General features: G+C 35.3%; 1 long non-coding RNA gene across 1 annotated transcript in view; it reads left to right on the top strand.

Annotated features, from left to right (window-relative positions):
• The first annotated feature begins 943 nt into the window (after positions 1 to 943).
• Positions 944 to 13269, top strand: part of LOC112980876 (uncharacterized) — a 137692-nt gene continuing 125366 nt past the window's right edge. Inside the window, exons 1-5 of the long non-coding RNA XR_003258541.2 lie at positions 944 to 1062; positions 3259 to 3456; positions 7189 to 7428; positions 8127 to 8175; positions 10787 to 10978. This is a non-coding gene — a long non-coding RNA (uncharacterized LOC112980876). The remainder of the gene's footprint in view (positions 1063 to 3258; positions 3457 to 7188; positions 7429 to 8126; positions 8176 to 10786; positions 10979 to 13269) is intronic.

Here is a 13269-nt window from a genome sequence, read left to right as displayed (position 1 = left end):
AAAAGCCCACATCCCAATAAGTAACAGCTTAATCCCTTTAGCAATTTTCTTTTGGTGTGTATTTAGTAGAGATAAAGGCACAGATTTTTGAAATTTTTAGAACTGCTGTGAAGATGCAGCAGATAAGCTTATAAAACAAAAAAAAGAATTTCGGAGAAGGATCTGATAAAGATATGCCTGCAGAAAAAAAAGTAAGAGAACACTCACTAATGGAAATAGGAGTTAGGTGTCTCCTACTTATTTGTTTCAGGAAGTTGATTTAAGTTGGAAGAATAAATTAAATTAAAGATGTTCATACTGCTACAGAGTAGTATATCAGGCCAGTCTTGATGATGAGAGAGAATGTCAAAAAGGAAGAAGTGTTTATGCCTCTAACACTTCTACAATCCTAGCGGGGAGGATGCATCTTTTTACTGCAAGGGCCCAAACCTTTATTCACAGAGGCAAGTCCATTACCTTAAGATTAGGGTATGGATGTTGTGTATATTTGTGAGCTCCCCTGGTCAAGTTACCCAGATGGAGTAGGTCTTGGAGGCAGGACTCAAATCTAGGCCAACTGCACTCCTTGCTGGGGAACACAGTAGGAAGACAATCTCTTTTCTGTCCCCCCACACTGTCCTACTTCAAGTCAACTTTCGTATCCCATGTACAGACTAGCCATCTCTATTATTGTGACTCCCTCCATTTAGGTCTTCCAGCATTAAAACCAAGCCCAGTTGAAGCAGTTTGAAGTTATCACATCTGGGTATAAATCTTTTGTGGCTGGGTATAATTTACATTACTCATCAAGGAAAACTTCACTGAATGCATTTAGAAGTTTCTTCCAGGGAGGAAGAATGAAATCTTTGAGAGAGCTCTTAGTTTTTATTTGTTTTTCTAATTGTTTTCTGTTTTTAATGGTGATTACTCTGTTTATTTGTTTATATCTTCTGTATAGTTTTAGCGACTCTGAAAAACTAGGATGAAATGGAGATCATCTCTGCAAAATACTGGAAAAATAGAAGACATTGTATGATTCAAGAAAGAACAGTTTTTACAGGGAAGAAGAGTTCTTTTGCAAAGGTGGGTAAAAAAAATAGCAAATTTCTCATATTCCTTTTCTCAGGTCTTTTGTCATAGAGTAAAAAAGCATCTGCACTAATGGCTAGCAGTTTTTATAATCCTTTTTTTCTGGTCTTCTACCATCCATAATGCCATTGAGGACTGCTGAACCTAATGTGTTTCGTAGTCAGCCGTGCCATAGAAAATGATTTATAGTTGCAGAATGCCTCAGTCGTAGGCTGTGATGCTATCATAGGATAACAGAATGTTTAACAAATACACTGTAGTACCAAAACCTAACCCCCATGCTGAACATTGCTAGAAACGAGGACTTTCAGTCTTTTACTAAAGACGATTTTGTAGCAGTTTTTAGCCTTGGTGCTTCATGACGTGCTACATGGTACAGAATTGGTTTCAATTAAAAATAAAGTAATATGAGAAATTTAGAAGTATAATAAAATCAAAAATAAGGTTTCTTGTTCTTAACGCATGAGAAGAAATTCAGTCACGACATTAGGAAAGGGGCAGTCTTGAGGTAGATTTTATTCCGAAGTTGCTGTTCTGGCTGTATATCTCTTAGATCAGTTGTTGTTCCTAGGAAGAGGAACCTGTTTCTTTTTTGCAATAATTGTTAACATTAGGGCAAATTATTCATTCCTTAAGAATAATGCTCTTAGTTTTTCTGTCACACAAACAAAACATTAGTTTTTTGTTTATTTCTAAAACATAAATCTGTATACTTGGAGATACAACATAGAGAATGGAAGAAGAAAAAGAACACCATTCTAGCAGGACATCTGTAAGCTGCCAAACTCTTTCAAGAATCTTTTTTCATACTGTAAATCCTGTCTTTTTGCTTGAAAGGCACAAGAGGTTTAATGTAATTTTAGCCATCAGGACCTATAAGGTCAGCTTAGTACTCAAGTTTAAATGTAGTTTCATTGGAAAATAATAGGTAGCAATAATGGATAAAAATGACATTCAGTTCATGCTATCTATTGTCCAATTACTGCCTTTTTATTTTATTTTATTTTAGCTTAGTGAATTGCAGGTGAATTTGGATTTTATCATTTCTGCCTCTGGTTAAATGCAGTGTAGGCAGCTAAACTTCTTACTTTTCTGAGGCATCTCAACTTTTCTGTAGGTCTGCCTTTGTAAGCCACTCTTGTCAAGAGAGATTTCTTAGAAGTCTTAGAAAGTCAACATAAAATAAAGCCCTATACTGCAACGTGGTAAATATTTCTAAATGAGAAGAATCACTATGAATATACAATGGAGCAGGAACCTATGCATTGAAGTATTCAGAGTAGTTGAAAGTGTTTGCTCTTCTGGTGCATTGATAATACAACATGAAACTGAGTTATATTTCAGCTGCACTGAAGATACTGGTCTGTCAGATGAAAACATGATCAAGGACTTTTTTAGTCATTGCTATGTGATCTTCAAATAATCTCTTAAAATATATTTAGAGTATATAGTAACTACTTTGTATTTTAAATAAGCAGTTTTCTGCTTATTCTAGTTTATTTACTATCAACTAATGGTTACTTTGAAGTCACTTGAAGCATGGAGGAACTACTTATGTTATGGGGCTATGAAAGCGCAACACAAGAGATGGTTGTCCAAATATCTTTTCTCCATCCATTTTTGGTTATGTATTGTGGAAGTGCATCACAGTTCCTCTAAGCTAGTTGCAAGTGATTGTTCTACATGCTTCTGTTATATTCTGAAACTGCTAAGGCTGATGAGTAGGCCATGGTATGAATTATAGTTTTCATATTATGCATCTCTTTATTGAAAGGCATTATTGTTACTGCAGTGTAGTGCAAGAAAGTTACTGTGACTATTCATTCGAGTTCATAAATGAACATTCTTAGTCTGAGTTTATATGCTTATTATCTGTAAGGAACAAGCAGTCTAGTAGGCATTAAATAGAATTATGAAGCTAGCTACTGAAAATCTGATTCCACGAGCTTTGCTAATTTAATCAAGAAACAGATTACACTGTAGTCTGTGTATCCTTTCAACATTAAAGAAATGCAAGTTTTTAAATATGGGAAGCTTAAAACACTTTTGTGCAACATATAGAATAAAATGAGTTATAGGAATTTTTAGTTAGCTCTGAGTGTTATTTTTTTGTTGTGAGCTATTTAAAAGCGGTACATTATTTTGAATGTGTCACAGTGCTTATGTGTCCACCATTAACTCTCCAACCAGATGTAACTACTATCAATTTTGTGTCTACTGTGTTAAATCGTACGTGTGGATCACCCAAAGCCTAGAAGAGGACCTCCCTGGCTGGGGTGGCCTAGGAGCATTGACAGTGCAGCCCATCAAAATGTTTGTGGACCACCAAGGATGATGGTGCAGTGCATTACATACTGCATGAGATGCCTTTGAGCCCCTATTCCACAGGTGATTACTGTCTTTGTCATGCTGTTGTGCCCTCTACTTTCTCTCCATCATCTCTCTGCCAGGAAATGTACTGACTCTGAATGCTTGATTCAGAGTAAGGAACTCATCAGGGGACAAAACATAGGCTGTAGACAAATCCTTTTTTTAGGGTTGCATATATACAAATCTGAGAATTAGAATCCTTCTCCAGATTAGAGAGTTGAGAGACCACACAGATGTGGCACACACATTTTCCTAGCAAGATCCAAAGCCACTTTGCTCTGGAAGAAATCCACTTTACTCTTATTTCACATAGTCTTGGACAAAGATAAGGCCCTCCATGAACAGTAGATAAAGGAGGGAGAATCTTTAGTCAGTTAAGTCGTATGGAAGTCAAATCACTTGACAAGATAATACTCTATCTCCTGGCAAATAACAGGCCATGAAGCACAAGCAGTGTCAGAAGAAGCCTCCAAAGTAGCTACGCTGACAGTATTTCCCCCTGGACTGCATGATGCTGCACTAAGGAAACATTCTTGCATCCTACTCTGTACTTCCAAATCAAGAAAGTCTGCTTCCCCTACACCATTATGCAGCTGACTTGGTTAGAAAGAATACAAGGTAGCCCATGTTATAAGAGAAAATTGCCAGATAAAACAGTAAGCAGAACCTTCCACAGCTTATCCCTAGGTTTATAAGCTGTCTGGTTTTGACTCATTTCCAGAAGTCAAATTCTTGAGCTCTGCTTATAGCTAGACCTGTCCTTACTCTGATGGTGTAGCTGTGCTGGTCTGTTCTAGCTGACTTCTGCGTGTGAGTGTAGAAGTGAGGCGGATGCTAGCTCCAGTGACAAACTCCCCTTTAGCCCCTGCATTAGCAGCCCCCATGGGATTCCCTGTGAGGCATAAGGCCCCCCTGTTGTGCTGGTGAGTACCTTACAGTTTCATGCAGCCTGGGACACTAGGCAGATAGGTCATGCGCGTTTTACTGGGGGTAAAAAAAACATAGCCATTAAAAATAGCCATTGGGAACCCTGAAATAGCAGCTAATACAGACTAAATGGCCTGCCTTCATTGATTCAGATCCAATAAATGTTGAGTGATGGGATTTAAATAATAAGTAGATAGGGTATTTTCTGTATGACATGGTAGATTATTGAGACGGTGGATTGATTTTGTTGTGTCTTTTCCTCTAAATTTTCCCTAGGCATTTTTTGAGTGTTGGGAGAAAACATTTGAAAGAAAAATCTTTACAAGCAAGGGTGAATACTGAAACCACCTACATAGCATTAGATTATGAAGATTATGTTAGAAGATTATGTTAACGTGTTTCAGATTTGATTGCACAACCCACTGAAATACAAGGGTTAATTGTGTGTGGAACTGTGGCATGTGGGTTAATTTGGACAGATTAGATTACCATGATTAGCGGTGCCTGGGGAACAGCATAAAATAAATCACTGTTTAAACTGGTCTGCCGCTGCTAGAATGAAGACAACTTATCCAGACGATACAAATGATAATTGTTGAGGAAAGGGAATATAAGTGAAACATTTTTTTAGGGTTTCTGAAACTATTTGCAAATTTGTTCTGAACTCAGAAACTATAGCTGAAAAACAACTGGAAGATGTCGTAAAGAGGTGGGATATCTGGAATACCATATTTTCAAATTAGAATTTCAAAATGTTGACTTTTTTTTTAGAAATGTACCCAAATTAAATATAAAGGTTTTAAAACTTAAAAAATTAATAATAACCATTAGAACAATTACTTAGATTAACAAATACTGGAATATAATGGAAGGTTTATTTTTGCCACATATTCTTGTAAAACTCTAAGTAGAAATGGAAGAATACTTCTGAGAAGCAAGATTGTTTTCAGTCTGCTTTTTCAAACAGATGTGTTCTTTTCATTTTCCGTGAACTTTTAAGTTGCTAACAATATTTTAATAATATTTTAAAGAAGTTTTGTAAACATTTTTCTTCATTAAGCCATACTTCAGAAGAAATAATTCTCGTCAAAATCATCTTTCTAATTTTTAAAAAATCTGAAACATTAGAAATATACAAGAAGTATTTTTAGAATAATTTTTTGTTTTGGGCAACTCTGTTTATGGCAGTCTGTTCAAATTCAATTTAAAATACACAAAGCAGCTAAATTCTTCGGTAGTTTAGGTGTTGGCATGTTCAGAGCTATCACTTGACATTAATTTTAGCTCCTGGTCATACCTGTTGGATATTGTGCTAAATAAAATTTAATCGGACAAATTATTTTGTGTTATTTATAAAGTCATACTTGAATATTGCTATTAGATAAAATCTTTCAACACTTAACATATGTAAGTACTGTTCATGTATCTGTGATTATATAAATTAGTTGCTAATCATTAAGCTATATGTAATGCTTTACTATTTATTAGTGCTGTTTCTTAAAATAATTGCTCTAGAAATTACATTTTGGATTTAATATTGCTCTTAAAAAAACTATTTATTAAAATTTGGGCTATGTATATTTTATAATTACTAGTCCCCAATGATCTTAATCGTCAGTCAGGACTCACTTAACATTCAACAAATAATCTAATAAATCTTAAGTGCATAGTCAGTTGTCTAACGCTTAGATCCGGGCATTTGAAATAGGTTATATGTATCTGGAACCCAGCTCCACCACAGAGGGATGAGGGTGAAGTTACTTAACTGTTTTACTCTGAATATGCACATAAAAATAACCAAGCATTAGGGTTTGTAAGGCTGAGTGGATTGTTCATAAAAGACTGGTTCAGATTCATCTGCGCAGTGTATATGGCACTGCTCAGGGCTTGACTAACTGTGAAAGAAGAGTCAAAGCTGTATTCTTCACCAGGGAAACTGGTGGGGAGCAAGAGAAATTCTGGCTTAGTTACTGCCAGCAGTTTATCATGGGTTGTAATAAATGACTGATCCCCCAGAAGCAAGGAATATGATCCATAAAAAGAGAGTTTATCTACCCTTCCCATTTGTTCAGAACAATAGAGACGTCGTGTCCATCTGAATCCACTGTCTGTTGTGTGTTTCTGTTGTACCTCTTCACACTGATGCAGGCTGTGAGGTTATAATTTATCTCAAAATGATCTGAGTTTGTCCGATGAAGGTAACCTGTTTTTTACCACTTCGAATGGCTCATTCTGTTTTTTTAATTGTATGCAACTGTCTCAGTGGCAAGCAGCTTATTATTTCCAACAAAGTCCCAAATGAATACATTATTTTCATTGTATACATCAAAATCGTGTAGTCATTCAATTAATAGTAGGAGTGTTCATTTCTCCCTTCTCCATAGACATTATTATGAGTTGAAATCACTTATAGGATCCAAACATAAACAAATAATTCAAAGCATTTTTTTTACTCAATCTGTATATGCTATAATAGTGGAAAATTATTACAGAAGTTATTCATAAGGTACTTCTGAATAAAATTGTTTAGGTCTTTTTTTTTTTCTTGGTGCTACTTTGAGTAATTCTCAGCTTCTGAGACATGCTCAAAACAATTAAAAAATTTATGCTTCCAAAACTGAATTTTTAAAGAATATTTTCTGTTTACAGGAATGAGCTTTGTGTTGGTTTTATGGCTTGTCTTACAGGTTATAAGATGCATGTTTTCTTCAGTAGGGGAAAAATATATGTATTTATGTGTTTGTGAAGCCTCGTGATTTAATGTGATGTGATTTAAGCCTCGGCTTAAAATATAAATCAAGTACAACCTCTGCTTTTCAACAGGTACTCAACTGGAACTTTTGCAAGTGAAAAACCATCAAAAGTGAAATGCCTAGCTGCTGACTCCGCTGCGTTTGGCCACAGACTGCTGCTTGTATGAGGCACTTCAGTTTTGCTTTTTCTGTAGTTTCTAAGGAGTTTAGGGGAAAAGAAGTACTTGTCCCTTTTGTCTTGCAACTCTGCATGTTCTGCAGCCCAGTCAGAGCAGGAGCCGTAACCTGGAAAACTGGCCACAGTATGAAGGTAAGGTTATGCATTAGGATCTGCCACATGCTAGCTGATTGCTACTGATCCTGAATGTCCACAGTGCAAATATGCTTTGTTTATTTATGCTAATATTTATTTTCTGTTTTATTATTATACTTTGCTTCTGAGGAAGAGGAAGGACCCTAATGTAAGTCTCTACATCAAGTATTGATAGGTAACAGCCATGGTGTGCTGTGTTTTGGATTGAAATCAATGATTTCAGCATCTTATCAGCAGACTCCCTTCAGCCAACCCTTCCGTATTTCCCATCTCATTTAGTCACTATTTTCACATGGGATTTTTCACATGGGATTTTTCACAAGGGGAAAAACAGAACTTTTACAAGATTAGGTAAGGAACTTTCCTCCTGTTATTCTTCAGGCTGGAGGATTACACTCCCAAGTATGTTCTTCCCCGTGCTCTCTGCTCTCTTCAATATTACTTACAGCTTTTGCTTTGAAACAGAATCTCAGTATGTTTGTATTTCACATGACTTAAAAACAATCCTCTAAATTTTTTAATTTTTTTTCTCCCTTACCACACACTAGCTACTCTGGATACTAGTGCTAAGTCATAGAAGCTGTTGTCTAAACACTGAAAAGTAGAGACTTTTTACTTTGCAATCTGCCAGGTATATTTCTTTGTATGTATGCTTCATTTCTTAACAGGAGTTATCAATTAATGTTCAATCACAGGTGTTGGCTGCAGAAATGAGTATGAGGTTGCAAGGATTTATGAATTCAGGTATGCATAACTTCTAAGAACAGATTAATTTTTAGATAAGAGTGTTTCTTTTTGCATGCATATTCCCATGAAAACTACAGAGCAGGAAGAATTTAATATTTAGGCAGGACTGATTGGGAGTAGAATGTTCAACATTTTATGAGATGTTGTCAGCATTCGAAGTACACTATATAAACAAGCTCTGTAATGTGAATAGGAAGTTACAAAAGATGTGTTAGTAATTAGAAATGAACTTCTGTACTTTATATATGCCTGCCTTATCCATGCCTTAAGAGCAAGCTCTTTCATTCTGGTTATGAAAGTTTTCCCAGTTTCCAGTTATCCCAGAGAATATTCCTTGTATGGTTTTTGCTTTTTATTAGAAGTAAAACAAACAAACAAACAAAAACCTGTGCTTAGAATTTTAAAACTGCCACCAAATAAGATACAGAAACCTGAAGGTCAGTCTTCCAGGACAGCAGATTTATAATATAGTAGTGTAATATAGAAATATGTAACACCTTGTAGTAACGCCATTTTTAAAAAATGTGTTAGCAAAGTAGCAGAACAAACATCTTAGTACTGTGATACTTCCAAATTATTATAATGCTGTAGAATCTCATTCTTTATTATTCTCATGCTTTTTCATACTAAAAAAGTGGGTTTTTCTCTGATCAAGAATCATGTCAGAATGCTGGTGCAAGCTCAAGTTTTTATTGTGTCACGTTTATATTACAGTAGGCTTTCTTAGAATACAATGATAAACAATTCTTTCTGACAGTACAGATGAACAAAACATTCAGGTACATTCTCCTTAAGTTTTCTTATGTGTGTTCATGATTCACAAAAATTCAGTCGCTTGTAATATTATTGCAATATTTTTGCAAGTACACTCATTAGTGTTAATTGATGATGAGATTCTGTATTGAATGAGAAAATTATGCCTACTCCCCTTATATGTTGTGAGGATTAGTGTATCTGTTTTATAAAGTGTTGTCTTACTAAGTGTTATATAGTTGTTTTTCTTTTACATTTTTGACACTCCTAACGTTGACTACTTTGAGTAATAAAGTGGAAAGTTGGAGGAAAGCACGTAAAAACTAGGAATTGGAAAACAGGAGCTTAGTTTTTATACCTTTACACTTTGCCATGTGATTTACACCTGTGCAAAATGAGTGTGAAACTACTACCCTGTCAGAAGGATAGGATTTTATATCCTCTTTGCACAGGCATAAATCAGTAAGGCAGTAAGGAATCCAGACCAAATTCATCATCAGTGTAGTTCTGTTTACTCAGAAGGAGTAACATCAGGTTTGAATATAGACTGTAGTCTTTCACTGATCCTGAAAAGTAAATAGTTACTTAAATACAGCAAAATTACTCCTCAGAGTTTACATGAAGAGTAATATAACTTCAGTTACATTAAGGATGAATTTGACCTGTCCCATTAGTGTCTATTCTGTTTTTATTAATTGAAATTTTGTTAAATCTTGTTTAACCATCCCAGACTCTGATCTGACAGCTTGTTCCTCATGAATTGCTAGACCACTAGCACTCTAGGTCTTAACAGCTACAGGAGTGAATCAGTCAAGCATCACTTGTGATAGGATCACCTCTGTTAAAACTTTGATACATAACTCCCTTCCTCAGCAATGCCATGTCAAATTTCATCTTTTGCCTTAGTTCCTCTTCCCACTAAATAAATCTGATGCTGTGTAAGTGAGCTGAGAAATGATCCTGAACTGAACTGATCAAAGAATAGTCTTTAATTATCCCTCTAATGTCCATGCAGTCACATTAACCTCTATTTTATTTTAGAATGTTAACATTCTTTGGTGAAATACTAAATTGTAGCTTCACTGACATCAGCTAAATACCACAAACACTTTTTGACTGACAGTTGTCCAAGTAGAAGCTCTGAAAGGCATTGATATTGTGGAGATGCTGGATCACTTTCTTTCCCAGACAGCTTTTAATATATTTCCCCTGCAAATCAATTAATATCTGAGGGGGTTCAATTACCTGTTCATAAAATGGAAATGATACTTTTCATAAATCAAATAGTTGTTGCTCAGAACATTAAAGTTACAATAACAAGAACTGTAAGGATACTGTAGATTACTGTTGTAAGAATAGTTTCAGCTCTCAGCGTATTTTAAATTTGCAGCAGATCTCACTAAAGGTGATAATGTGCTGATGTACATTTAAAAAAAAAAAAAAAAAAAAAAAAAAAGGAGGCCAGAGGAAAAATTAACCTTGCCATACTGATCTTTTCAAATTCAACAAGCAGTTCTGTAAGCCAATTCATTACTTCATTCAGAAGTGGCCTGTTCAAAATCTGTTTTAGTATGCCTTCTCATACAAAAATATAGAACGCTTCACCTTTCCCAGACATTTTTCTTTTATTTCTTCAGAGTATAGTTTGAAGGATGAGTCAAGCAGCTGTAGTGGTGCCATCAGCCAGTCAAAACGTAATCATTTTAATAATCTTAATTGGGGTTCTAATGTTAATATTTTGATTTTAATAGTGGAAGAAATTAGATGTTTGTAGGTGCTAGTGGAGGGGGGAAGTAATCAGAAAGGGTCTAAAAATTGACATCACAGTAAACTTTTCTGTCATTCATCTCTTCAGGGACTGATTTACATCCAAAAATGATAAAAGGAAATCACTGCACCAACAGAAGTTCAAACCGAATAAAACCAAAAGTAGGGGACATGGCAAATTCTCTGATCTAAGGAAAGGGGAGAAAGGTGAAATTAATGTGGTGGTGCTCTGAATTTTCATTTCAAGGATGTTCTTCATTCATCAAATACAGGAAAAAAGGTTGGTATTTTATTTTTGTGGGGTTTATTTTTCTGTTTTACAAATATATATTCACATATATAATAGTGAATAGTAAAATCTTGTCATGAAAAGATGCATATAGTATTTAGTAAATACTCATAACTATTACTCACTTCACCTAATTTGCCAAGGGATAGGTTTTCAAAGTCTTTACTATGGAAGAACTAATATTTGCTATTAACTTTTAGTTTTTTTAAAAAAGCAATTTTTAAAAATAGAGACAAAATTGTGGGTGAAGTGAGGGGAAAATGAGAGTGGGTATTTTGTCTCAATATATTCTGAAGCTGTTAATAAGAATTCTAGTGTGCAGACTTCTAAGGAAAATAGAGATATTTTATTTTTTAATCCAGAAATGTAATTGAGGAGAGATGGCATAAATATGCTGTAGGAATGTACTGCGAGAAATAAATAGCACTTCTTAAAAAGTGTGCCAGGCTAAAGCAGTGTAGCCTAAGGATATATTTTCCACTGAGGATATGGAGGGATTGGACTAAAGGTACCATTGAGCAACTGTACTCCAGAAAAAAACATCTTATTCTGAGCTAGGGCTGACAGTTCCATCAGTTTTGGCAGATGAAATACCAAGGACTAACTCTTAACGCAAATTGGGACAAAAAGATTGAGGTTCCTATTATCTCCTATTTCTTTTGCAAAGCACGATTGGTGAGAGTTAGCAGGCTTTGTCTTGCAGCCATTCTTCAAATCATGGATAGCTGAAAGAAAAGATGGACATGAATAAGGCTGTAAAGGAGGAGTTATGTACTTGCACAGTGAAATCCCTCAGTATTTTTCAAATTTTCTATTAACAAAGAAAATGGTCTGAAATGCAGAATGTATATTTTCATGAAATTTGTCCTTAGAAAATAAAATTCTTGAGTACCACCCTGAAAGAGTCAGTAACCCCTTGAGATGTGAAGAGCTACATTCAAATGCCAGGGCTGTTTGATTCAGAGCGTGGGTGTCCCACATCCCATGTGAATTTCCTTGCCGCTAGTGTTGACTAGCCGGGCTTCGTCTCACTCTCATAAGGATCTAAAACACTTCTTAGGTAAATTTGCACTTTCTTGCAGGCCAAGGGCATGCTTAATTTAAAATTCCCAGTCAGCTCAAAGGATTTATCATTTTGTAACCATCTTTCTCAGTGACTGTCATTTTGCAAAGTGCCAATTTTTTTAACCAGATGATTTGCTTCAGCTGTTGAAGAGGACATCATTTGTTTGCTTCCTGGCTTGTGTGCATTACTGTTTTGCCAGAATTACATCCGTATATTACTCCTGAACTGTCTCCACATTGATTTTGCTATTTCATCTGTTCCTGCCTATCGTATTTCTTCCATAATTTCTTATTCCTTTTTTTTTTTTCTCTCTAGGTTCTCTTTCTCATCAGAGATGTATTGCACATTATGAATGCTTTTGATAGAGTTTTCCATTCTGTACTATTTAATATTTTAAGCTGTTATAGTATTATAAAAATAATTTGCATGTTGCTTGTTCTTTTGTTGTAGCTTATTTTTATAAAAGCACATACACAAACATTGCATTATTTTAGGCCATCTTCTGGGGAATGGATTAGAGAAAAATACAAAACAATAAACCCAGCTGTTTGTAGTGAGTGTAGTTTGAACTGAGAAGTTTGCAAAGCAGAAAATATGAGTATCTGCTACCATGCAAATTACTGTGAAAAGACGTACCTATTGGTGTTAATCAGCAGAGCAAGAAAGTTGGTAATATTGCCGAAGCCATACAAAAAGACTAAATTAAAGTTGCTACTGTGATCCAGAGATCCACCAATTGTTTGTGCCCCAGTACTCTAAAATTAGGCATACTAATTTAGGTATAATCACCAAAGGTAAAGTGCTTTTCAGGGGGGCTGAGAATCACAGGTATTTGGGTACATAAGTGGACATGGATGCCTGATGTCAAGCACCAGTCAGATCTTCAGCTGGAGGATTTGGCCTATTATGTGTAAATTGCGTGAAAGGTAATTGCTTTGTTTTTTTTTTCTGGTTGGAGAGATGGTTTCTTTTCTCTTTGCACTGAGAAGTGCCAAATAATTGATAATGTGTTAGTGACCGCAGTCTCCAATGTTCCATGAAGAAACAGTGTTCTAAGAGTGTCTTTTCTTGTGACTTGTCTCACCTTTTTAAGATGCAAAAGATTGTTTTAAATAGCAATTACTGCTCTTCCACGTGTGTATAAGATATGCTGTCTGTCTTCATATCCAATCAAAAAAGCAGCAGACAGAATGATAAAAGAAAGATAATATAGGTT

Source organism: Dromaius novaehollandiae, chromosome 4 (genome assembly GCF_036370855.1).
Source record: "Dromaius novaehollandiae isolate bDroNov1 chromosome 4, bDroNov1.hap1, whole genome shotgun sequence".
Classification (NCBI taxonomy): domain Eukaryota; kingdom Metazoa; phylum Chordata; class Aves; order Casuariiformes; family Dromaiidae; genus Dromaius; species Dromaius novaehollandiae.
Note: the sequence above shows the minus strand (reverse complement) of the source record. Positions and strands in the feature narration are given on the sequence as shown.